At 39.3% G+C, this 25226-nt stretch overlaps 2 long non-coding RNA genes across 2 annotated transcripts in view; one reads left to right on the top strand and one right to left on the bottom strand.

Moving 5' to 3' along the window:
* Positions 1-614: 614 nt before the first annotated feature.
* Positions 615-11376, top strand: LOC137149463 (uncharacterized). Its single transcript, XR_010918789.1, has 3 exons — positions 615-644; positions 10267-10331; positions 11163-11376. It is a non-coding gene; the product is annotated as an uncharacterized lncRNA (long non-coding RNA).
* Positions 7193-25226, bottom strand: part of LOC137149398 (uncharacterized) — a 111540-nt gene continuing 93506 nt past the window's right edge. Inside the window, exon 3 of the long non-coding RNA XR_010918775.1 lies at positions 7193-7541. This is a non-coding gene — a long non-coding RNA (uncharacterized lncRNA). The remainder of the gene's footprint in view (positions 7542-25226) is intronic.

Below are 25226 nucleotides of genomic sequence, written 5' to 3'. Positions count from 1 at the left end.
TCTATCCACCTAGGCTTAGTTTGGGGATGAAGCAGAAAGGGAGCATTTTTTCCAGTCTTACTTGTCCATAGTGGACTAGCTGGTGAAGTCAGGCTACCTCCTGTCCCCTAAAGACTCTAATGGCTTGGAAAAGGATTTTGCAGCCCCAGCATTTACTGCAGATGGTATTAATTAAGGCTGACATGTCTCAATAGATATTTAAGCACTACCACCACAACAGTGTCAAATAATAATGATAACAAGATTTTGTGGGGACAGCTGTGGTCCAGAAGGGAGCAGTATGAAGCCCCACTCTACATGTCAGCAGCAAAGCTGAGAAGAGGCCCAGCTGATTAGGGGACAGACCAAAAGAAGTAGCTGCCCTCTTTGCCCCCAGAATTCAGATTGATCAGAAAGTTGGTAAGACATTCTACACCAGACATCCTGCTGCCAACTCTCTTCCCACTGGAGGATATGAATGGCACTCAAGTGGAGATTTCATGACATGGGCCATGGGCCAGGGGCATGTGCTTCTCCTGCAAAGACACAACAGAGCCTGCCTGAGCCCAGCTAGCAACTTGGGTTCGTGGCTAAAAGGAAGCAGGTGCTCTAAAATGGGGCTACATATGGTGGATGGAGGAGTAGTTTGGAAGGTCTTCTGTTGGGTAAGTTAGGGCTCTTTTGTTTGTTAAAGTATCCAGGATTTATTGGATTGTGGTCTCATGGTATAATTGCTATGGGTAATTAACTACATGGATTAGCCCCTTTGATTGTTCCTTTTAACAACACTGGCTTTCTTAGCTCCACAATGAGATATATCTATGTGTTTTAATATTCCTGTGTAGGTTCCTACTCCCCAAAGGCTGTAGGAGAGAGTCTCCCCCCCAAGCCAAGTGGCTAGTAATTTGGGACAAACCAGATGAAAAGAAGAGTCCCCATCACACCTCTTAAAGCACCAACCGAGCACCATTTAAGCACTCCCCAGAGGCCTCTAATTTAAGAACTTATCCAGCTTGAAGCATAAATTAAAAACAAACAAACAAACAAAACCCTTCATCTCTGAAGTCCCATGCTCCTGAGGATGGGAGGAAATATGGGCTTGTGTTTTAAACAAGGGGCAGGAGGGAGGCATACAGTCTATTTCCTGGTCTGCCACGGATGTCTTGTGTCACCCTGGACATGTCATTTACTCTCATGATTTCAGTTTCCTTATCTATAAAATAGAATTAGAGATGTATTCTAAGACTAAATGAATTAATGTTCAGACTGCTCATGGAGCTCTGCAGGTACAAGGTGCAATAGAAGAATACAGTAGGGTTCTCAGAACCCACCTCGTAATGGCACGTGGGAAATAACCAGTTAGCTGAGCTGCAAAAAACCAAGACAGGGTCTTTGGAGACTACAGCTCTCCTCCACAAACAATTCTGACCCCTGCAAATTTTGTATGTTTGGAGGATTTTGAGAAGTTTTGATAAAACCCGATTTTAGGTTTTTTTGTATCAGCGAGTTCCCACCAGTTTTCACCTAAATCTTAAGGCTATCAATCACTTAGATCCTATAGTGATGACTGCTGTAGAAATAACAGATAGATGGTGGATATACATCAAATCCTCTGCCTGGATATGGTCCCTTTGTGCTGTTTCAGCTATAAAGCTTCTCTATTTCCCAACCTGGAAGAATCCTTGAGAATAAGGGATGGGTTGAATGAGAAAAGGGGCATGGAGCGCTTTTTTCTTCAATGATCCCCTGGCCAGTTTAGTAGACTCTAGAGTGCTATTACAAGGCAGAGAGCAGCCTAGAGGGTGTTCTGACACTGGGTCACCACATCAGCCTTAACGATCAGGGGAATGCAAAGGTGGCTTCAAGCTCCCCTGCTGTTGCATCATGTGTCAAGTGCAGTTGCAGCAGGGGTCTCCTGCAAGGATTAGATGAGGATTAGGGTCTACATGTCATTTATTTATCTGCTTGCTTTGATAAAATAGGGCTGATTCCAAAGAGAGGGCCCAAGGTTGGTTAATGGAAAGAGACACTTTTTGAATAGACTTATGTATGTAAGTAAATCTGTTTCAGAGTCTATCAGAATCATTTATTCCCTGTAATGGTTGACGGAAGCATGAACATTTTGTGTTTACAGTAACAAAGTCATTCAGTACATCTCAACAGAAATAGTAAATGCTGTAAGCGTGAAAGCAAAAGAGGGTGTTAAATGCAATGCAATATTAAAAAACAGAGTCAGTAGCCTAACTCATAAGACACTTTAGAGCTACCTAAAACCCTATCCCTGTTACCACCCAAAAAGGCCTTGTCATCAGTATGCAGACTTCAGCCCTGCACTTACTTTTTTTAGCACTTCAGTCCTGAAAAATGACAGCCAAGAATTTGGCCTTTGTTCAATATATAAAAGGGTAGCATATAGCTCTTCACGTAGTCCCACAGGACATACAGAACTCAGTGACTCATTCTATACAACCTTTCACTGGAGGAATGTGCAGGCAATGAAGTATTTGTGATACTAATTAAAGATTAGAAAACCCTCATTTAAAACAACGCTGATTTGCAAGGTATTGGTGGGGGAATCAGATTTTTTTTTTTCTGTCCAAGTTGACAGCAAGGGCTCAGTTTCTCAATTTAGTTTCAGAAAAAGAATAAAAACAGGTGGCGTCGGTGGGTGAGAACACAAGAATGGGACATAAAGCATTTTACGTCAATGTCCACAAAGGCCCTCATATCACCAAAATAAATAAATAAATAAATAAATCCTACAACTTTATTAAGAGGCCAAGGAAAAAGATCAAATACTCTGGGTAGAAAGACTAAACTTTCCGTTCATAAACACAGCTTCTGAAAAATAGGAACATTTTTCACAAAAATTTTCATGAACAATTCATCTTTCTTTCACTGAATTTCAAAATGTTGCAGCCAGCTCTTTGGCTTGTTGAAAAACAGGGTGAATTTTGGGTGACAATTTTTGCAAAAACTTCTCTTTTTTTTAATGAAATTCAAAATTTTGACAAAAAATTAATTTAAAAAATTAAAATTCAGAAAATTATGACCAGCTCCACTTGGAAGAGAGATCCCCAGGTCAGAAGACAAATACGTCTGTGACAAAGTAGTAGGATATTTGGGAAGACCTGCATAACTCACTCATGGCTAATGCAGACAGCACAAATTGATGCTGATAAGTGCACAGCAGCATGTGCTCCCTCTCCCTGAATGTATAAAACTTGGATATACAAATCATTTTTGGAAGTACTGTTGTCATGGTTACCACTCAACTATCTTTTTGTTTTAACATCCCCTATTTTGTGAGGTCTGAGTTCAATTCAAGTTCATAGGGAGCAATAGCCAGAAATTTTCAGAAGTGGCCTATAGTTTTGAGTGCCTCCATTTTTGAGTGGCCACCCTGAGACCCCTCAGGCCTGATTTTCAGAGATGCTGAGCACCTACAACTCCAACTGACTTCAATGGCCTCATAGGTGACGAACAGATCATAGGGCTATGTCTTTTAACATTAAAAACAAACAGTCTAGTGGTATGATTCATAGCAATCTACTTATATACAACAGTAACCACTATCGTTGGCATAGAAAACGTTGCTATACTTCCTCATGCTGAACTCACCTTTGATTTACTGTATGTGCCAAACACATTGTCCAGTGTTAATTTGTTTGTATTTGCAGAAATGCTAAAGAGAGTGCCTGTTTATATGCTCTAGGTACCCTTGGCATAAGATCCACATAAATCCTCTGCGCAGCCAATACAATATAAAAATAACCTACCACTAGTAGTTCAGGTAACTGAAGAATTCAAATTCCACCTTCCCCTTTGAAATTCTTCCCAATGTTCCAGTGTCTGAGGGAAAAGCTGAGTGCAATATGTTTATATACTACATTAAAAATGTAAATGTATATAATACATTAAAAATTTGCCATATGTTAAAACTGCAATCAGAGTAATGCAAACAACAGTAAACTCAGCAGCCCCACAACCCCCCCCCCCCCCAAAAAAAAAAAAAGAAAAAGTAGTGAGGGGAAGAAAATGTTATCATGTAATGAGAGGCCTTATCACAGGACTTGCATTGCTCACAGAGCCATGGCTATTTGTTCTGGATTGAGCCACGATGTGCAATGCTCTGCCCCACTGCACTCTGGGAACAGATGGAGCACACTTTCCAGTGCCCCAAAGCATCCTCTTCTCCACATAAACCAGAAGACGACATCTTCACTTCTGTCAAAGCCTCCTCTTTACCACCTGGAACTGAAGCAGATTCCAGACAGGACTCTGCTTCTTTTCCTCTTCCCTTATTGCTCTAGCTAAGCAATAGGAGTAGGAAGAGGTGTTAATCTTTCTGGAGTGCAGCACCTATGAATGGGACTGGGTTATAGGTGAAGGAAACTTTACTGTGAGTAGAATGAAAGTCCCTGGAATTCCACTTCACCCTAAGCAGAGTTTCAGCATATTTGAGTTCACCAGAAGCATGTTCTACCAAAGTTAGTAAAAGTTCTAAGGTCTCTGCCCTTTCCCTCAGATATAAAAGATAGGGGGCAGTGAAAAACTCCAGTTCAGTCTTCCTTTGTTCCCTGGATTCACCTCGTCCAGGTTCCTTCTGCTTTTAGGATTCTGTGTCCTTGACTCTCTTCTGTCTTTTTCTTTAATAGTTTGACAAGCAGGTCAAGTGTACCCACTGTGCGCTACATGGCTGTCCCTCCTCTGGCCTCAGCCGCACTTACTGTCTCTTGAAAGTCTCCTGACAGTCTTATTTTTTTGTTTTTCCTTTTTTCCTGCTGAAAGTATTCTCCAGACCTGAGTGCTCTGTACACTATGTGGTTTACTGGTCTACTGCTCTTATGCAAGATCAAGACCTGCACTGTGCCTTAGAGCTCTCCAGAATGGGATGACACAGAAGTGCATCTTTTTAGATTGTATACTAAATTCTCTCTACTCATGCACAGACCTAGATACTGTATGTGATGTGATTCTTTATCAACAGTCCTGGCCCTTTAAAATGCCTCCTGTCCCAAGTGTCCCATGGGAAAGGAAAGTCAGTTTTACAGGAACTCATGTTATTCAAATGAAATTCACCCTACAGAGCAAGAAATCCAGTGCAGGACATGAAGAATTTAAAAGACCCAGGTGTGTGAGTGAGTAGATGGGGACAGATGGCAAATATGTGGTGATGATAGCCATGTGATAAATTGTAGTGCCGTATAATAAGTTACATTCATGTACCTTTGATCACCTCACCTACAATTTGCTTACAAATCCATTTCTCTGGAACTCACTTTATCATACATATATTAACAATACGTGGGTGTATACACACAAGTACAAAGGTACTAAATAGTCTCCTTCCTGTTTATCAGATAACTTACACTGCTGTATAATTTGATTTCACAGTGGGTGTGCTTCATGGCTCTTTATTTATTTTAATACTTCACGGGCCTGTAAGATATCTGCTTTGTTCCTAAAGGCCTGGAGTTAAGTAACATCGGAAACTTGGAGATGACATAAGCAAATTGGTTTGCAGTAGGCCTCTTTGGCCTCCTATTTCCAATTCTAGTATGCCTGCAAATGAGTAGAAAATGTTGATTGTTAACTTAGATTTAGAGGTGTTGTCAGCAGGGAAGCTCAGCTACGGAAAGTGGAAGGGGCATAGAGTCTAATTCCAGCAACACCTATTTGTTCTATTATGTTATGGACTCTGGAGGCATGGCACCAGCTAGAGAGTCATTACATAAGCCAATTTCTAGGCCTAAGCATGGGGCCACAATGTTAACAAATGTAAAACAAAACACCTTTTCAAAGCAAAGGTAACCTGCTCTCAGTCCATTTTAAACACCTAACAGATCAAGTAGAGTTCAGCAGGTATCCTAGGAAAAGTCTCCTCACTGGTGAATTAGTTTATAGTATAGCTTTGGGAGAATATTCTAACCATCAGTGGATGATTTTAAATGGATTATTAATGAAGGTCAAATAGGGGGCCAGAAAAAAAAGACTACTTTTTTACTTGTTCAGAAAATCAAATAATTATTTAGTGGCTAAATGCTAAAACTCTGTACTTGAAAAAAAAATTCTCATTATGCCTGTTTGATGTTAGATGGTAAAACAGAGCAGAAGTGAAAATATCCTGAAGCCCTATATCATCCTCATTATCTTCACTGGTGAAGTGAGTAAGTGAGTGGAGAGGTGTGAAATTCCAGCAGAGAGGAACATGCTGTTTTAAGAGGAAGTGCTGACATGCAGGCTACAATTAGACAAAAAATGACTGCTGACATTTAAAAATCATTACAGAGAGGAAATTGCAAGTGTAATTATGTCATCATTGACACTGTTCAAGTGGGCTGATGCATTTTTGCTGATCAAAACCAAGTGTTTATATTTGTAAATAGAACGCACTTAGCAACTCTATCAATGGAAATGTTCCAGTAGAGAACCAAAAAAACCCACCAAAAAAACAAAACAAAAAATAAATAAATAAAAAGTTGTCATTTTAATTTAAAAAAAATTCTTTCCAGTTAATTTTCAATGTTTTATTTTCCACATTAGCTTTTTTAGGGTTTGTGTGAGAAAAGGTTTTTTTTTTCTTTTGTTTTTGCACCAATCCATAGCTGAGGTGGAGCCTTCATGACTAGCTTTCCAAGCATTTTGATATTTCATTCAGTACAAAGGCAATCGTGACATGTAGCAAAATATGTAAATATTACAATTTAGTTGGTGAAGAAAAAAGCTAGTTAACTTCAGTAATGTTGAAACTCTGGCACTGAATTAATTAAGAAAGTTATAATCAGCTTTAAACCACACTGCTATCATCAATCCTTTACCTATCAAGTATTATCACACAGTGACAACAAACATAATGTTGTTTGACACAGTTCAAAATGGCTTAAACGTGACACACAAGCGTGTATTTATGGTTGAATTCCCACTGCAGGCCCTTTATCTTGGACATTTGTGTATAAATATGTGTTATAAATATGTAGGCAGAACGTGCTTAGAAAAACACTTGAGGTAAATAAAGGAAAAGTGTTGGCTCTTGCAGGAAAAATTTGTATTTTTGTGTTTTGTTTTTCCTTTTCTTCGAATACTGCTCCTTCTGTGGACATAAAGGCAATTATGTTGTGTTTTCTAACTAGACAACAGTGCAACTGGATGCGGAGATTAGGAATATAGCAAAATCAATTATCCTGCCCAGAGACGTACTAATAACCAACTATTTAATGTTATTAACAAGGTTATTCTTGCAGCACATAACAGGAATGGAAGACAAGTTGAATGACCTTAGTTCACTTTAAAAACAAATTCTTCTCCAGGCTGCATCTGCTCTACCCATAGACCTCCTCTTGTTTGCTCATTTAAAATGAGGTGAACTTCTTTTTTAACTAAAGAACTGGAAAGCTTTTTTTTCCTTTGTCTTCTCTTTCTGTTTTTCAGCCTTCTGTTTATATCCTTTTCCTTTGGGAATGGGATTTCTTATAATCAGCCGATTAATTTGCTGGGTATCCTCCTGCAGCTAGTTTCTTTCTGAGATTGGCTCCATCAGTTTACATCAGTGTCCCAGTTCCCTAAATGTCAAAACATATAGCCATTCAAGTTTAGTTACCAGAATAATGTCAAGCAACCCTTTATAGTCACTGCATCACCAGAAGAGCTGCTTGTCATAACATCACTTTATTATCAGACTAAGATTGTAATCAGCTACTAGAATTACCCAGAATTCCTTATTGCAGCAGAGTGCCTGATCATTAAGAAGCTATGGTTCTGTTGTGGCTCCCAATGGCAAAGCCAACATTAGGGTGTCTGTGGAATAGCTCCATTGTAGTAGCATGTCCAAGAGGTATTCTGGTTGTGTCTCTGTCGAAGCACAGAAGCTGGGCGCCCTGATGAGCACATGCCAGAGTGGCCACAGTGATGCCTAGCACACAGCGTATTGTATAAGAGAACGAGAACAGCGACAGAAAGGAGAATAACATGGGGATGTGTTTTATGTCCTAATATTCACCTGGCATGGTTGCAAAACAGCTTAAATCAATGACCCCTCTTCTCACACACTCACTTTCCAAAACAAATTTCCTCTTGGGCTAAAGTTTCTTGTGTTGGGCCTTAGCAGTAAGGTGATTATTTATTGATGAACATTTAAGGAAAACTCATTTACCCTTTTCTGAGTGATGCAAGGTTGAGAAAATGATATCTTCCCCCCACTGTAAATACTTTGCCACACTTCGGCTTTTTAATTCAAATACCGGTGGTCTTTGAAACTGGTCATGTAACTAACATTTGTTTTGGAGTATACTTGGAAAAAAAACATTGGTTGTTTCGTAATCAAGTAATTAAAGACTGACAACATTTCTTTGCATATTACTTAGTAAATAACTAAGGCCCTGATCCTGCCAAGATAACTAGCTGAATGGACCGTCGCACCTGCACAGAGCCCCAGCAGGGACTCTGCATGGACATCAGGGTCTGACCATATGGTTTTCTTTCCAGGATCAGCGACCAAGATTTTTAGCTAAGTCTAACAAAACTCTTTGTGACATATCAATGCAGACTCTCTCCACCCAGCCTGACAAGCACAAGAGTTGCTGCTCTCAGAATACTCCTGGGACAGTTTGCATGATGGAAACAGAAATAACTAATTGAAATGCATAGCACGCACCTCTATGTGCTATAACATGTACGCTCTGCTCTGTATACTATAACATACCTCTGTATGCTATTTCCTGTTCCTGATGCTATAACATCAGGAACAGGAAAAAATGTAGCCATTGACAAATTGCAGACACTGTGAGATTGTAGGGTCTCTCCATCATTTTATTGCATTCTGCAATAATTATGTAAAATCTACATTTTCATTTTAAAACATTTCAGGCTCTCATTTCCCAAGATACAGTTCATATAATGTACTCATGAGCAGCTGCTTTGTTAACCTAGTCTTGTGGAAAACAGCCTACATTCAAACAATAGTAGCAGCAGTTATGGTGTGAATATGAATACACCTCTCCCATACTCCCATCACATCGTTCAAGTGTACACCTTCTGCCCTCCCTCAGCCCATCCACCTTGGTGAGATGTGACTTCAAAACCTATCTGGAACAATTTAAATGCTAATGTTGAAAATATGGCTGCAGTATTCTTATATAATGACATAGGCTAATGAAGGAGCAATGCCCAATGTAACTAGCAAGTATATTAACAGATTATCATGAAATCAAAGTTATAATCCAATTTTAAGACCTGTGTGGCAATACTAGGAAAAATTACCTTTCATATTTCATCATCATTACATTAATAATCTCAATTTTATATCAGATTATTTTCTTTACGTAGAATAATTTCCTATAAGGTCTTTGGGGCAGGAGCTGTCATTTACTGTGGGCCAGGTTTTGATCCCTTGCTCCCACTGGTGAGCAGTGACCCACCCAAGTAGTTTTATTGACCTGGGAGAGTGATGACTCACCAGTCTGAGGTAAGGGGTTACCACTATGGCCATATAAATTTGCACAGTGGCCAATGCAATAAAGCCTTACTCTGATGGAGGCCTCTTGGTGCTACCACAGTAAAAATATTAAATAATAATATAATGAATAGGATGTCTGCTCCATTGATTTCAGTAAAATATGGTATAGGAAGAATAAATACTCTTTGTTCCATATTACTCTGCCAGACAGCTAGGCTTCAGCGGAGTCTCCATTAGAGTTACACTGGGGAAATGAGAACGTAATCAGTCACAGAAACTATTGAACTTCAAGATGACTTTCATTTCCATGAGTCTCAGATGCTGCAACTGCTGGAGCTTTCATAGTGGCTAGGGCAATCACATGAACATGAGAGCTAAAATAGTGAAGCTTCAGTAGTGGGCTCCTGAACCTGAAGGTCATTCAGGACAGAGAATGAGAATAATATTAAAGGGAATATTACAATCTATAGAGTAGAGATTTTTGTTTATAAGGGAAATTGTTACTCCACTCAACTCCATTCAAAGTGAATGACAGGATATATGGTAATACACAGTAAATTATACTGCATGAAGAAATAAAGAACTTGGAAAAGGGATTACTTTTATTTTTAAATTGGTCCTATCTTTCACATGTTCTCCTGCATGCAACCAAAATAAAAGGTGAAGTGTAGAAATCCAGTAAAATGCTGAACTTTGACCAAAAAAAAAAAAAACCTCCTAGGAATTTTAAAGTATTTTCTATATTGAATTGAAGTATCCACCAGATAGAAGTCTAAGCACAAGATAAATTGGGGATTCACTCCCTTCTTAGCCTCATGTTCCTTATTTTGCAGTCTCTTTGCATGAAGACAACCTTCTTTATGAAGATGCAGTTCGAAAGGGCTGCAGCTGGCTGATGGTACAGTACTAACAGAGATTTCCAGATGCATTATTGATGTTATAGGATGCATTATTGATGTATAGGATGTGATTCTCCACTCTTTTGCACCTTGCTTAGTAATTCATACGTGTGCAAAGTGGGTGTAAAATGCTACCATTCAAATTTGATAGTGTTTTCTACTCGTTTTGCACAGGATAAATGACTGCACAAAATGCAGATCAAAAGAGAATCAGGGCCATGATATCTTAAATAAAACTTCCTAATGCTGGAAACAAGATAGTATATTACTGAGAAAATCCCTATTAATGAATTAAATCTAGTTCATTCACATGACAGCAAAAATCTGGAGAGTGAGGGTGAATTTTTGGCTACATTGAAGTCAGTGGCAATATTCCCATTGACATCAATAGGGCCAGGATTTTATCCTAAATTCTAAGCCGGCTTTTGAAATCTAAGCAGCATTTGAGATGACATAAAATACAGTAGTCCCACAAAGGTGAGATGAATTAAAAATGAGTGGAAATTGTCTTTCAAAAATGTTAATTTATTTAATTTGTAGTTGTTGCATTAGTAGATACTTTGACACTATATTGTTTTCTTCTTTGCTTGAAATAGTTGGGCAATCAAGACCTGTTTCTTGTTCTTCCTGACTGAACTGGTAAATTACTGAGGACAGCCAGGGAGAACAAATTATACCATCCATTGGTCTCTGTTTTTCTAATGTGACATGGGAGAATCAGACACCAGTGGCTGAGTTTGGCCTTCATACGTCAAACACTTATGCATACACTTTACTTTAAGCACGTGCAGTTCCACTGAATTCAAAACTTAATATGTGTGTGTTTTCAGGATCCGGGACTAAAACATTATCACTAGCTGCTACATAAAGAAGATAATGCCATCTCACAGTGCTGTGCACGGGAGATCTGCCAGAGGTAGAGCTGCTTTACATGGAATGACACAGAATGGCCAAAGTGTTACCCAGGATCAGGATCTAAGAATGAAAATGGATTGGGTGTGGGGAGATGCACATGGTTGCCATAGGTGGAAGGATGAATACAGCTGCTGAAAGTTTCTAAATGAACAAAAACGTGACCTTGCAGACCAATTTGTTTGGGTTTTTTTCTGTCTCCAATATATACATTTCACTCTGAAGTTTATAAAGTCTATAGAGTAATGTCAGTTTACCCCAGCTAAGAATCTGGCCCTTTAAGTAAAAGAACCTATTGGAGCAGGGTATTCTAGTGCCACATGTATATCACATAAGTGGGCTGTCCCTGCCTTCGTTGCTGAGTCTGAACTTCTACTTCATTGGAGTCATTAGGTCCTAATGAAAGGTATCAGGCACAAGGAAAGATGGAGGGCAACAGAGAAGGAGATGGTGATTTGGAGGAAGTAAACAAGGAGAATGGACAGAGTAGGACAGGGCATGGGAAAGAATAAGGAGGGAGATGTGAAAAGAAGAGGATATTTTCAAATTAGTATCCACACTTTTGTAGGCCTTATTTGAATTCAGCTGCTGATCACTTGAATTTCTGAAAACTTTAGCAATCACTAATATTCATTCAGGTTTAACTAGAAAACCAATTAGCTAAATCGCAATAATTACATTTAATAATCTCATGGCATTGAAATAAATTGAACCAGTAAACTTAAATTATATGATTCCTTGGGATAATTTAATGGATGATCATTTTCCAAAACCATAATTCAGTGAGACTTTTTTTTGTGTGTGTGTGTCTTGGGGTTTGGTTTGGTTTTTTACAAGTGTTTTATAGTAGACAGTGCCTGACAGCACTTTTGATATAATGTACTATCGATACATTTTTAATATAACTGAAATCAATATATATAAAACCTTTTAATTACTGAATTTTTAAAAACACTTGTACCTAGAAACCTAAAAAAGGCAGCTTTGGTATTTGGTGGTAACGTCAGTTTCATATGGTTTGCAACAACTTTTCTGGTTTAACAACTGGCGTTAATTACGGGAGTGTGAATCATTTATAAAGCATGGCTTTATATCCATCACAACAGTGTAGCAGCTTTAGATTTACAGACCCAAATCCAAGGGAGATGGTATAATTCCAACCTCTAGCCTGGCGGAGAGGGCACTTTCAATGTAATAGATCAGGAGGCATGAATGTTTTAATGCCAGGGCATATAGTAACCTGTAGGGGCCATGTTCTCTGCTGGTATAAATCAGCATCATTCCATTCAGGTCAATGGAGCTACACCAATTTACAACAGCAGAGCATCTGGCCCCCCTTTTTCTAGACTCATCCATTTTCCATTTTTTTTCTCTGCTGTCATACTGCTTGTCTAGAAGTCCTCTAATAATAAACTAGCCACTCGGGATCTGATCCAAAGTCCACTGAGGTCAAAGGGAATCTTTCTATTGACTTCAATGGACTTTGGAATAACTCCTAGCTCAGGGAGTCAGGGAAGAAGAGGTGGACAGATATTAGCTGTATAGGGGCTGAATCTCCTCTGACTTATAGTAGGTAAATCAAGAGTAACTCCACACAAAAGTCAATATAGTTATGCTAATTTTATATCAGTGTAAGTGAAATGCTTCACTTCACTAAAATCCACCCACAGTTTTAAAAGATTGGGGCAATACCATACTTTCATAGCCTCCGTTTCTAGTCAGTCCTCTAGTTTCTCCCTCCAGTTTAAGGTGGGGGGGATAGGAGGCTGTAACTTTCTGTAACTCCACAAAGAAAAGTTCACCGCACACTTTGAAGCACTCCTGGCAACTGATTGATAAGTTGTGTCTTTTTTGAGGCCAGTCAATTCTCCACCCTGCTGAAGAACACTGGGCCAAATTCCCTTCCCAGCTACAGTAAACTGGCTCCATCCTATTGGGCCACTAAGTCTAAGAAATAAGTGAGAGTGAAAAATAGTAAATAAAAACAAAACCCAAAAACAAACAAATATATTAGAAATTTATCAATTGTTTGTTGTGGCCGTGTTAGTCCCAGTAAACTAGAGTATATATAACACAAAATATTACCTCACCCACCTTTTCTCTCTAAAGTTATCAGTTGTCAGCCTCAAAATCAAACCATTCTTTGTGTTTATATCCAACTCTAACACAGCTGCTGAAAGTCATTGAACAGAGGCGCAGCTAGGTAAAGGTTTGTGGAGGGAGGTTCCTAGGGTAGGTTAAAGAATTCATTTGCCTCTAGATTTTTCTTCTCATTAAGAGAAGGCTCAACTTCATACTGAGGAGAGTTACTCTACAGTCAGTCACAATAAAGATCCATAAGCCCGCCATGCTGTTGCAGACACTCAATGGATGATAGTGCTACACTTCAGATGCCTGGCTTAAAAAACACACTATCTTATTCAAACAACCTATTTACAGGAAGCACTTCATGCAGGAAGCTTTTGAAAAGCTTTAGAAGCTACTGTTCCTAGAATATGTTCAAGTATGCCACTGGAGCAGCTGAAGGTAAAATTAAGGAGTACTCGAGTTTGACTCTGTATTGCCCAGCTACAAAACCTGCTGCTGAAAGTGATATGTTTTCAAAATAAAAAATCCTTCCAAAATGCCTTTTGAAAGAGTAAACAACCATGGGAGCTTTGAGCTTAGCTTGCAATAAAAGTTCTCTGTCCCCACCTCCCAACCACTAACTACAGCCGGCGCAGCATAGTGTTACATGCTATAACCTTTCCCTGCCATTCATGCTTAATGTGGTCATAGCTCGATTTCTTGCGGCATGCTGTGACTTATGGTCAACTTTCATTGCTAACAGGGGGGAAAAATCAGTCTGACAAACTTAATATTTCCAGGGGGGTGTGGGTGGGGTGGAAAAATGTGCGAGTGTGGTGGGATGGTGGGGGTGGCCTGTCCTCAACAAAGCTTGCAAGGTGAAGCCTCCTTCACTTTGCATTTAACACAGTTCTCCTAAGAGGGAGAGGCAACTTTTCCTCTAGTTTAAGTTCAGCTGCAACTCTCAGCCAGCCACTTCACTACAAGAATGCAGAGAGAGCCATTTGAGCCTTGTGATCTTTCAGCTACACAGCATCCCATTCATCATATGCTTGAGAAATATAATATGTGAAGCTGAGAAAAACAGAAGCTGCAGAGACAAGGAAAATCAATTAGCAAGAAAGCTTGTATAAGAAGAAAGACTTAAGCTAAATCTTATCATTTTGAAGTTTCTAAAGCTTTTTTTTTTTTCCTTTAGATTAAAAACTTTACTGGCCACGTTCCAAGTATATTCTTTAAATTAGGGTATGGTGATAAGAGACCGCAATTTATTCAAAGATTAGGGATCACTGGGCATAAAAATGGATTTATATTTTCTCCCCAAGTAATTTCAGATAATTTCAGCAGGGACCACCTTCAATACTGAGAAAGAGATTGCTATAGTTTGCAACTAGTTTCCATCCTGGAAGAGAATCCAGGCAACATAATTTAAACAATACACCGAGGGCTAGATTCTGATCTCAGTTACACTGATATAAACTAGGAGAAACTTCACTAAAATCAAAAGAGTTACATCAGTGTAAGAAAGATGAGAATCAAGCCCAATTACTTTCAACAGAGTTAATCCTCATTTACCTCAATGTAACTGAGAAAAGAATCTGGCCCTTATTTTTCATATGGAATCAATCCAGATAGTGGGCCAAATTCTCTTTTGAGTTACAGTAATGTAAATATGGGAGTATCTGACTTCACTGGAGTTACTCCCAATTTGCCATGGTGTAACTGAGCAAATTTTGGCTCAGTGACTATTCATCAGCATGAAGGTATTGCAATTAATGGTGGCAAGCAGGTGTGGGTCCCATCATATTTCTGCCTTCATAAATCAGAAAATGTATACTGCAGCCTGTTAAAACAGTTCTAAGTGATTTGGGGCACTGCAGTTCAAAACTATTCTTGATCACAATTATTCATCACATGGATGAGGCCAGCAATTCTAGAAATAAAGCAGAAGTGTAAAGCATTCATCCACCTAGTTCCTTCCCCAGCCCTATGAATATTTTTTAACTTGTAAACTACTGGAACTTGATCCTCATGAAATACAGGAAATGTGTAATAGCGATACCAATGACCTTACTAAAGTGCAAGCTGTGAATAGTCCTAGTGAAGTTGAGCAGCCTGCAAAGACAAAAATGTTTGTATGCCAGCTATTTAATACCAATGCAGGTGAATGGCTTTTAAAAATATTTAAAGCACTTTAGCATACTAAACTAAGCTTTCATTATTGGGAAGTAAAAAAATAAGTAATATCACTACAGGTGTAATAAATTACAAAGAAAAATGTAATATCCACTTATTCAAAAGTCCAGCTTGCTAGTTATAACAGTAAATAACTAAATAGTCAAATAGAGTGAATAGTTAGTAATTTACTCCTCAGATTTTCCCATTTTCTCATGTTTCCCAGCAGATTGTAAAAATTCTCATTCAAAGTTTTTCTTTATTTTCCCATTATATGAAAAGCTCACAGACAGTTCATTGTGAATGTGAAATTCAAACTTTGTGCTGTATTGGTTCCTGTCTTCCATTAGGCTATCATTTGTATGATCAGAGCTTTACTTAGTTACCTATGTCATATGATATTGCTTCCTTACCTGATTAGCTAATGTTACTAACAATATAAATTTCTATTCTACACTTCAAAATTGGAAAATATTAAACTATTCAAGCTGGAACTTCACTATTCATAAATATTTCTATGTGTACAGCTTAATTGTTTGGATGTTCACAGATAGCAAACATGAAAGGATCATAATGAACACAGGCTACTCAACATTTGTTTTTTAATTACAATATATATTCTGGGGAAACATTTACCATGATTAGCTCAGTTCTAATGATTAAAATAGGAAAGCAATGATATGATATAGTAATTCCATTGGGTAGTTCTGTCTCCTCTACTGACGTGTTCTGTGTCAATCATCTTCCAAGTACCTGTTCCTCTGTAGCCCTCCAACGTAAAGGTACACACATCTCTCTCCTATTTATCCCTCTTTTTCTGCTTTTTTCTTTCTTTTTCCTAGAAAAAGTGCCTCTCTGATACCCACCCAAGAAGAAAGTGGGTATCCTGAACTGGAGAAATATTGAGGATGTACTATTCCCATCAAAGTCAGTAGGCAAAACAGAATAGTCCTGGAAATTTTGCCTGAGTAAGGATTTAGTAAAAACTGACAAGGGTCTTCTGAATTAGATCCAATTTGAATTGGAGATGTTCAGCATCTCTTAGGATCAGGTCCATTGTTACTGACATCCATCATGCTCCTCCTTGACTAGCACTAAGCAAATAGTTCCTATCAAAGAAGAGATTAGATTCCTGTATTATCTATGAACAGTATGCAATTTTCTCACATTTATTTGTTATTCACTTTTATGAATAATGATTGGTCTATTGATTGTTCCTCTTTGCTTTGCTCGGGTTTGGTCTTCGGTAGCTATCTCAAGAAATTTCAAGGGAAGGAATCATACTGAAGTACCTTGGGTGATACATTATTACAGCCATTAATATCCAAAAATTTAAGCTCTGTTGTCAATTTTGATTGAACACATAGGCCACACGGTATTATTTCTGTTCCCTGAGTGCACCTGTCACAGGGTAGACTAGCTCTTTAAGAGATTTGTGCTCAATTCCATCTGTGGCTTTTCATCTGGTCCCAGGTGATGGATTTGGGCTATGATTGGATCAGGTGACCTGGCATCATGATAATAGCCCAGGAGTGAAGCTTCCTACAAGAGAGGGCCTGCTTCCTCAGGGAGAGGATAACCAGGGCCTAGGAAACATCTAAGGGAGGATGCTTTGAAGAAGCCCAGAGTGGGCCTGGCAGAGCTCCCCTGCTCGGAGCAGGAGGAGCTGAGAGAGAGCTGCAGCCTGTAGCCTTGATAAAAGGGTAAGAGAGAAGACAGAGGGAAAGAAACTTGCAGGGAGGCTTTGCAGTGAACCCAGAGGGGACACAATATCAGAGAAGACTTGGGAAGGGGCTCTTCACACCAGCTAGCTTGAGCTACCTGCAGTGAAGGAAAGAAGCATAAGTCTAAAAAGGAAGAGGCTTGAGGAAATAACAGGCAGGGAACAATCTGTTGAACCCAGCAAGGGGCTGAGTGCGGGAAAAACATTTTGATTTAAGCTGACATTTGAACAATGGTGTTGTTTTAATACCCAGGCCTCTAAAAAGGGGTGTTATTTGACACTCAAGAGACAGCAGCCTTTAAGAAGCCCAACAAGGGAAAGGGGATGCAGCAGCAGGTTTGCCTCTTAAAGTCACTTTTCTCCAGCACAAATAATCATGTACTCATTTCCCATGACTATTGTGTAATATTCACTTATTTGCTGTTTCCATGAATATTCTTGACAGTGAATTCATTCGCCTGAACACTAACAGAAAATGAACACAACCGGGGTGCAAACACAGGTGCCTCGCTCTCTCCCTGATGTACACTTGCATGCATGCTGCTATATTCCTGCCTGTGCTCAGTATAATGGATAGTCTAAAGATATTTGGTGAAATCAGATCTCAACAGAGTAGCGCTTCTGAAAATGTAATAAGAGGCAGAGTCCTGATCTTTGCATGACTGATCTCTCCTGCAAGTAAATGATGAGTCCCCAAACTTCAAGTGACTTTCTTGGAACATATTGTCAGATATCACTGAGGGCCATATTAATGAACTTAGCAGAATGCCTACACATGTAGCACAGTGTGAACAGGGAGTGCGACCATTGCTACAGTGCTTCCTGGCATGCAATGTATTCTCCTTATTGTGCCTGTTCTGCTCTATAAGCCAGTGCAGGGAAGCGTGGGTGACACGGTCCTGTCCTTTCTCATGCTCTTTGGGAGGAGAGATGAGAGTTTGCATACAGCTTTCCCCATACTCCTCAGAATGTCTCTATCACTCACACCCGTCCTGTGACCCAGATAAGAATGAGTCAAAAACTGGCCCTGAAAGAGGATCTCCCTAGTAGCAAATAATAGTTAATGCTCCCAGATCACATTTTCACAATCAATAGGAGATTGCAGGAATCTATACGTTTTGGTTGAGTAGCAGACTAAAGGAAAGAATGCACTAAACTGTCAGTGTATTTTGTAGCTAGTAAGCCCTGGCAGTTTGCAGAGTTGCTGAATTGCTGCTGGGTAATATTTTGGACCACCTCTCTTGTCCCAGACCTGCAGAAAGAAAAACAAGGCACCAGAAATGTAGTTTAACTAGGCTACAACTTTTGTATGTAACACATCTGTGAACTATTCGACAATAACTCTTCCAGTGCAAGTCATCCTGTCCCACCTGGAGAAGGGCTGCCTTCGGCCCTGACCCTGTTAACCTGGTCCCAGTACCATTGCTGGGATCCTACAGACTTTCCTTTGTATGAGGGTTAAGGGGGTGGGGAGGTGGAGGTTATACCAGATGTTAGATGCCCTAGCCCCTTTATACATCTTCTTTAGGAGTGGCCTTTTTCTAATCCACTTCTGATTCTAGTTTATCAAGGAAACCTGGGCACCTATCAAGTTGCAACAAAATGAATTTAATAAACTTAACCAACACGCCAGGTCCTTGGGCTGCTAAAAGGCAGGTGAAAAAACCCACCCTGCCCAGGCTAACCTGGCAGTAAGGGGAAAATACCTTCCCAGTACCCAAAAAGCAATCCAGTCCTACTCTACACTCAAGAGGATGAAGGGTGGAGTTTTTCTTCCTGGTTTAGATTTCCCCCTCCCCTTTTGGTGTGTTGGAGCCAATAGGTTTATACTGCACCTTTCTGTCCAACCAAGCAGCCACACAGCCCCAACCTCCTCTAGCCCAGAAGGAGGTTGAGTGCCCATCAAGAGATAAGGGAGATGCAATCCTTAAAGGGACCAAGGGTTTTCTTCCCCTGCTGGTCCAGATAAACCCTCCTTCACTGTGAGATTGTGGAGGAGTAATTTAACCAGAAATGCCAATTTGCTGAACTAAACAATTTCCGGGGTCATCTTTTCATGCTAAGACATAAATGAAACTGTAATCAAGAGCCAGAAAAATGGTTCAGAGCCAACTGAAAATAATCACTATAAATAATCTGTACTTACAGTCTCATCCTACAGTTCTTACATGAGCCTCATTTGGATTCAGTGAGACTACCCACATGAGTGAGGGCTACAGAACTGGACCCTTAATGTAAAAGACTTTTAAAAATCCTTTCTTGAAATCCATAGGTATACTAGGAGAATCACAAAGCTTCATGCTATATGCAGCAGAACTTTGATTTTACAAACACAAGGAATTAAATGAAATGGATGGACTATTTTATGCCTTTGCATCTAGCCAAAAATTCACAATTGTTTGGAAAGTCTCATTATTTCTCAGGCTATGAACCATTTCTTCATTGCGGACATATCATGAAGCTTCCAAAATCCATCCATTTACCACTGAGACTTTCTCTGATTTCTAGTGCCATTTGATACACAAAATTGCACAAAGAAAAAAGAGTATGATGAAATTTCTTTTTGTGAGAAGAGGTAGATTCCTCTTCAGAAGAGATCCCCAAGTATGCCACTTTTGGATCCGGAGGAAAATTTTAATTGTCTCAACAGTTCATTCACTTGTACCAATATGTTAGAGTTTTACAGTTTTATTGTATGTTTTAATTTAATATTTTTCATAATACATCTCCAACATGTATCTGATATGTTTCTTTTTCAACTATTTTAGTCCATTAAGGATCATCAATGGATTATGTTGTACTTGAAATTTTATATTTTTTTAATGCACAAGAATTCTCCAAGTGTCCTTGTATGGGAATCTACAAATGCATTCCCTATTAATTTTTTATATTCCATTTTTGTATCCATTTCAATAATAATTGCATTACAAATGTGAGTAACAAATTTAGTTACATCAAGTTAATTCTTCATAAAGTACTCTATCCCATTATTTAGGGCTGATTCTAAGTAATTTAGGCCCAGATCCTCAAAGGTGTTTAGGCTCTTGACTTCCATTGAAATTAATGGAAATTTGGAGCCTAAACAGCTTTAAGGATCGGGGCTCTAGAGCCCAAACCCATATCACTGACTTCAAATGGGATAGGGTCAGGCCCATTGTGTTTAAAGAGATATTAGAGATGGTCAGAATTTTTTTTTTTTTTTTTTGGGGGGGGGGGGGCATAGAAAATTTCAGCTTTTCAAAGAAAAACTGAAAACCAAAATATTTCAGCTGAAAATTTCCAGTCAGAAATGCCCCGGCAGCACTTCATAGGAGTTGTAGTTCAGATGCCTCATGCCCCCATTCTACTTCATAGTTCAGGCCGTCTCTCTGTACTACAGTCGCATGATGGACCATGGTCTCTACTTGCTGAGATGCTGTGGTGCATCATTAGAGTCATACAATCATAGAATCTTAGAATATTAGGGTTGGAAGGGACCTCAGGAAGTCATATAGTCCAACCCCCTGCTCAAAGCAGGACCAACCCTAATTAAAACATCCCAGCCAGGACTATCAAGTTGGACTTTAAAGACCTCTAAGAATGAAGATTACACCACCTCCCTAGGTAACCCATTCCAGTGCTTCCCCACCCTCCTAGAGAAAACGTTTTTCCTAATATTCAACCTAGACCTCCCCCACTGCAACTTGACACTATTGCTCCTTGTTCTGCCATCTACCACCACTGAGAACAGCCTAGCTCCATCCTTGTTGGAACCCCCCCTTCTGGTAGTTGAAGGCTGCTATCAAATCCCCCCTCACTCTTCTCTTCTGCAGACTAAACAAGCCCAGTTCCCTCAGCCTCTCCGCCTAAGTCATGTGCTCCAGCCCCCTAATCATTTTCATTGCCCTCTGCTGGACTGTCTCTAATTTGTCCACATCCTTCCAGTAGTGGGGGGACCAAAAACTTGACACAATACTCCAAATGTGGCCTCACCAATGCCAAATAGAGGGGAATAATCACTTCCCTTAATCTGCTGGCAATGCTCCTACTAATGCAGTCTAATGTGCTGTTAGCCTTCTTGGCAATAAGGGCACAATGTTGACTCATATCCAGCTTTTTGTCTACTGTAACCCCTAGGCCCTTTTCTGTAGAACTGCTGTCTAACCAGTCGGTCCCCAGTCTGTAGCAATGCATAGGATTCTTCCGTCCTAACTGCAGGACACTGCAGTCACTATGGCCAGGTTGCATCCTTAGAGGCATAGTCCTTTAGGGAGTCCAGCCCATAGAGGAAAATGGAGACATGAGATCCCCAAATTACAACTTCCATGAGAGGCAGTGGCATTTCCAAATCAAAGTGTTCAGGCATTCGATTTTTTTGCTGAAAAGTTGAAATTTTCCATGGAAGGCAGATGCTTTTTGTGAAAACATTTTAGTCAAAAACCCAACTTTCCCTTTCAAGAACAGTTTTGATGGAAAAATTTTAACCAGATCTACAAGGTGTTACTATAAGTGTGCTTCAGATTCCTTTCCAGAATGTCTTTCTGCATCACCACTGATTTACTTTGTGATACATCAATGTATGGCACTGGACTTTATGATCACATTCTCCTGTCAGCCAGTGGAAAAGAACAACTTACCAGGGTTTTGTTGAGATGAGCATCACAGAGCAAGTCAATAGAAAAGAACAATGAGTTAGACACTTGTCTTATTGCATGAACTACAAGTAATCAGCAAATTATTTAATTACCTTGACCATAAAAAATAGAGCTTTAAAAATGACAAACCAAAAGAACAATAGTAATACAAAAGTTAATTCATCTAACTGCATTCAGAGTTTGTTAAGGTTCAGTCTGCAAAAGAAAGGAAATTCAGGGTCAAAGATCAAACCCCTTTCCCAGTGTCTAATCACAACGGGATGCCATCCTGGTTTCTACCCAACTGTGTCACATTGTGGCCAAATATTGGAGGCTTGATCCTTAACTTTGAAGTTCCTTTTGTGGATTTAAGCCAGAACCACTTTTTTTTTTTTAAATGCAGTCTCTCAGTGAATTAAATGTAGTTTTCTGTGTGAAAGTAATATTGAATAAAAAGCTTTCAACACTTCCATGGGGATAGCTTTAAAGCTATCTTTGCCCCTTTTATTTCTCTTCATATTTTTGTTGGCCTTGGTTATTTGACTAAAAATGTAGGAAATCAGATTCAAATGATCCAAATTGAAAAAAAAAAAAAAAAGAAGAAAGAAAGAAAGGCAGATACTGATAACTTTTCCTCACATATTTTCTGTCATTTTTAGAAATGCTTTCCAGATTTGGGCTTGACATCCTTACAGATTTTATGATTATCTCAAGGCTTATTCAAGTAATACTTGTCTTTACTTTGGCCCTGCTCATTAATATTATGATGTCACTATTAATCTTTTTCAAGTATTCTCTTTAGAGATATTTGATATGAAATAGAGGTCTTTAAGGTTTAAATCAAATTTAAATAAACAAAGACATTGATCAGAAAATTTAATTTGCATATGTATTCGATTAGCAAATGTAATGTACTAATAGCTCAAAACTGTTATTGACTTCGGTGATAATTTTGCCTAAATAGGGAATACAGAATATACTAAATAAAATGTACAAAGCATAACAAAATCTTTCCATAAAACTATGCTTAAATCCCAAGCATTTTACATATGAAGATTGGGGTGTCTGATCTGAAGGGGATAGTTCTTGGTAAAAAAAAAAAAAGCCTCATATCTTCAAATATTATGGCACCTGTCAGGTAAGATGTTGCAATATTCCTTTGGGTGCTATTTCCCGCCCACGGATAAGATGAATCCCATATGTCCATTGTATGGGTTGAAAATCAATGTATATATAATGAATTTAGCAGCCTTGTTTTCAACGCATTCCTTTTACCTCCACAATGAGGGCTGATGGTATACACAGAGTAATGAAGGTAGCGGTGTAGGTGGAAATCATGGAGTCAGTGGAAGTTTGTTTGGGGCAGGTCAGGAGGGAGCAGAGAGCTACAGAGAAACCTGGGAGATGGGAGGTCACTGAAAGGATTGCGGTAGGATGGATGGGTAAGGGAGAGTGAACAATTTTACAGGGGATCAGGTGATGATCAGAAATGAGGAGGGAGAGGTCAGAAAGGGAGAAGTACTTGGGGAGACAAGGTTAAAAGTGTGAATACTATGGTGAGTTTCTCTAAACCTGGAGACTCATGAATGTTGATATCACGCAAGATGAAGGTAAGGGATTGGAAAGAAAGCAAGAGGAACAGTAAAGTACTGAAATCAAAGCGGGCAAGGATGATGATAGTGTAGTGATATAAAGGGAGACTAAACAGAAGAGCCAAACAGCACACACACCAGAGGAGGAAAAGATGTGCAAGAAGCAAAAGAGAAGGAGATGGAAGCAAGATTGTGAGAGTAGTACTCCATTGTCACCACTACAGCTGGGAATGATAGTCATAGAAATTGGAAAAAGTACTTCTTAGATCATCCACTCCGTTGCCAAATGTCTAGACTTATGGGATTAGTAGTGAACAAAGTAACGGCAGCTTCAGAAACAACTATCAAGTTGGATAATGCTGTATAAGATGTTTGAGCATCGCTATTGTATAGATATTTACTGTGTTGGATTTTTGTTTTTAAACTTCGTAAAATACATAAATGCCTCTACAACTTGAAACAGTGAATAAATGTAGCCTGGATGGAGTTTTCCATGAACACACTGGAAGACTCATCCAGAGTTTGAAAAAATTGACTCCAAACAACTGATATGGATTGGTTCTTTGAGACATAGGTCAGTGATAAATTCTCCATTATACTGAAGGCAAAGATGTGCTTGTGAGAAAAGGTAAAACAAATGGACTGTCTATCTCTTTCTAAATAGATGTGGGAAATCTCTTGATGCTGTTTCAAAGAGAGGCATAGGCTTGGTCTGTTATTTATTACATTGGTTTAATATTCTTTCTATAGTCTGTGGCACTTATACTTGTGTCTCCAGGATCAGTACAATATCCAGAACCCTATTTAACAAGGAAATATTTTCCCATTGGTAAAGGAGATTGCTGGAGAGATGTTTAAACAGCAGCAAGGATAGCAAAATACAAGTCATCATGTTGTTGCTGTCTACTTCGAAAAGTGGGACAGAATCACTGCAGCAGAATTCCAACACAGTGATTCTGTTAAAAAATGACAACACTCAGAAATGGAATTTACTTACCTGTAACTGGAGGTTCTTCAAGTATGTGGTCCCTGTCTGTGGTCCGCGCATTGATATGCAAGCGCACTATGCACCTGAGTCTGAAGATTTTTAGTAAAGCAGTGTCTGTTGGTCTGCACGTGTGCAGTTGTTCTCCTAGTGCTCTGCACCAAAGGTATAAAGGGGATATGGACCGGCACCTCTCAAGTTCCCTTTTCTGCCACACACCCAGGTATGATCCACAAGAGGGAAAGGAGAGTGGGTAATGGAATACGAATAAAGACTATACATCTCAAAGAACCTCCAGTTACCAGTAAGTAAACTCCATTTCTTCTTCAGCTAATGGTCCCTGTGTGTATTCCACACCTGGAAGATTAGCAAGCAGTAGTCAGACAGGAGGTGGGTGCAAGGGTGCACAAGTGATGGCTGCCTGTCAAACTGCTGTCTACACAGTGGTATCTGTAGCAGAAGACTGGATCAAAGTTCAATGTCTTGTGAGGGTGTGTAAGGAGCTGCAGGTAGCTGCCCTACATATCTCTAAGAGAGGTACATCAAAGGTTGCTTGCACTCTGGTGGAATGGCCCCTGACCCTCTCCAAGGGTGATGTGAGCTAATTGGAAACAAAGGAAAATGCAGCCAGGGATCCATTTAGAAAGTCTCTGCAGAGACATAGCTTCATCTCTTGATCTCTCCTATGGTAACAAAGAATCTAGGTGTCTTTCTAATTGTTTTTGTTCTTTGTAGATAGAAGGCCAGTGCTCTTTGGATGTCTAGAGAGTGAAGCTCTCTCTCCTTACCAGAGGCATGCAATTTCTGAAAAAATATCAGTAAGTGAA

This window comes from Emydura macquarii, unplaced genomic scaffold (assembly GCF_026122565.2).
Source record: "Emydura macquarii macquarii isolate MOO-44397 ecotype Brisbane River unplaced genomic scaffold, CSIRO-AGI_Emac_v2 contig_18, whole genome shotgun sequence".
Classification (NCBI taxonomy): domain Eukaryota; kingdom Metazoa; phylum Chordata; order Testudines; family Chelidae; genus Emydura; species Emydura macquarii.
Note: the sequence above shows the minus strand (reverse complement) of the source record. Positions and strands in the feature narration are given on the sequence as shown.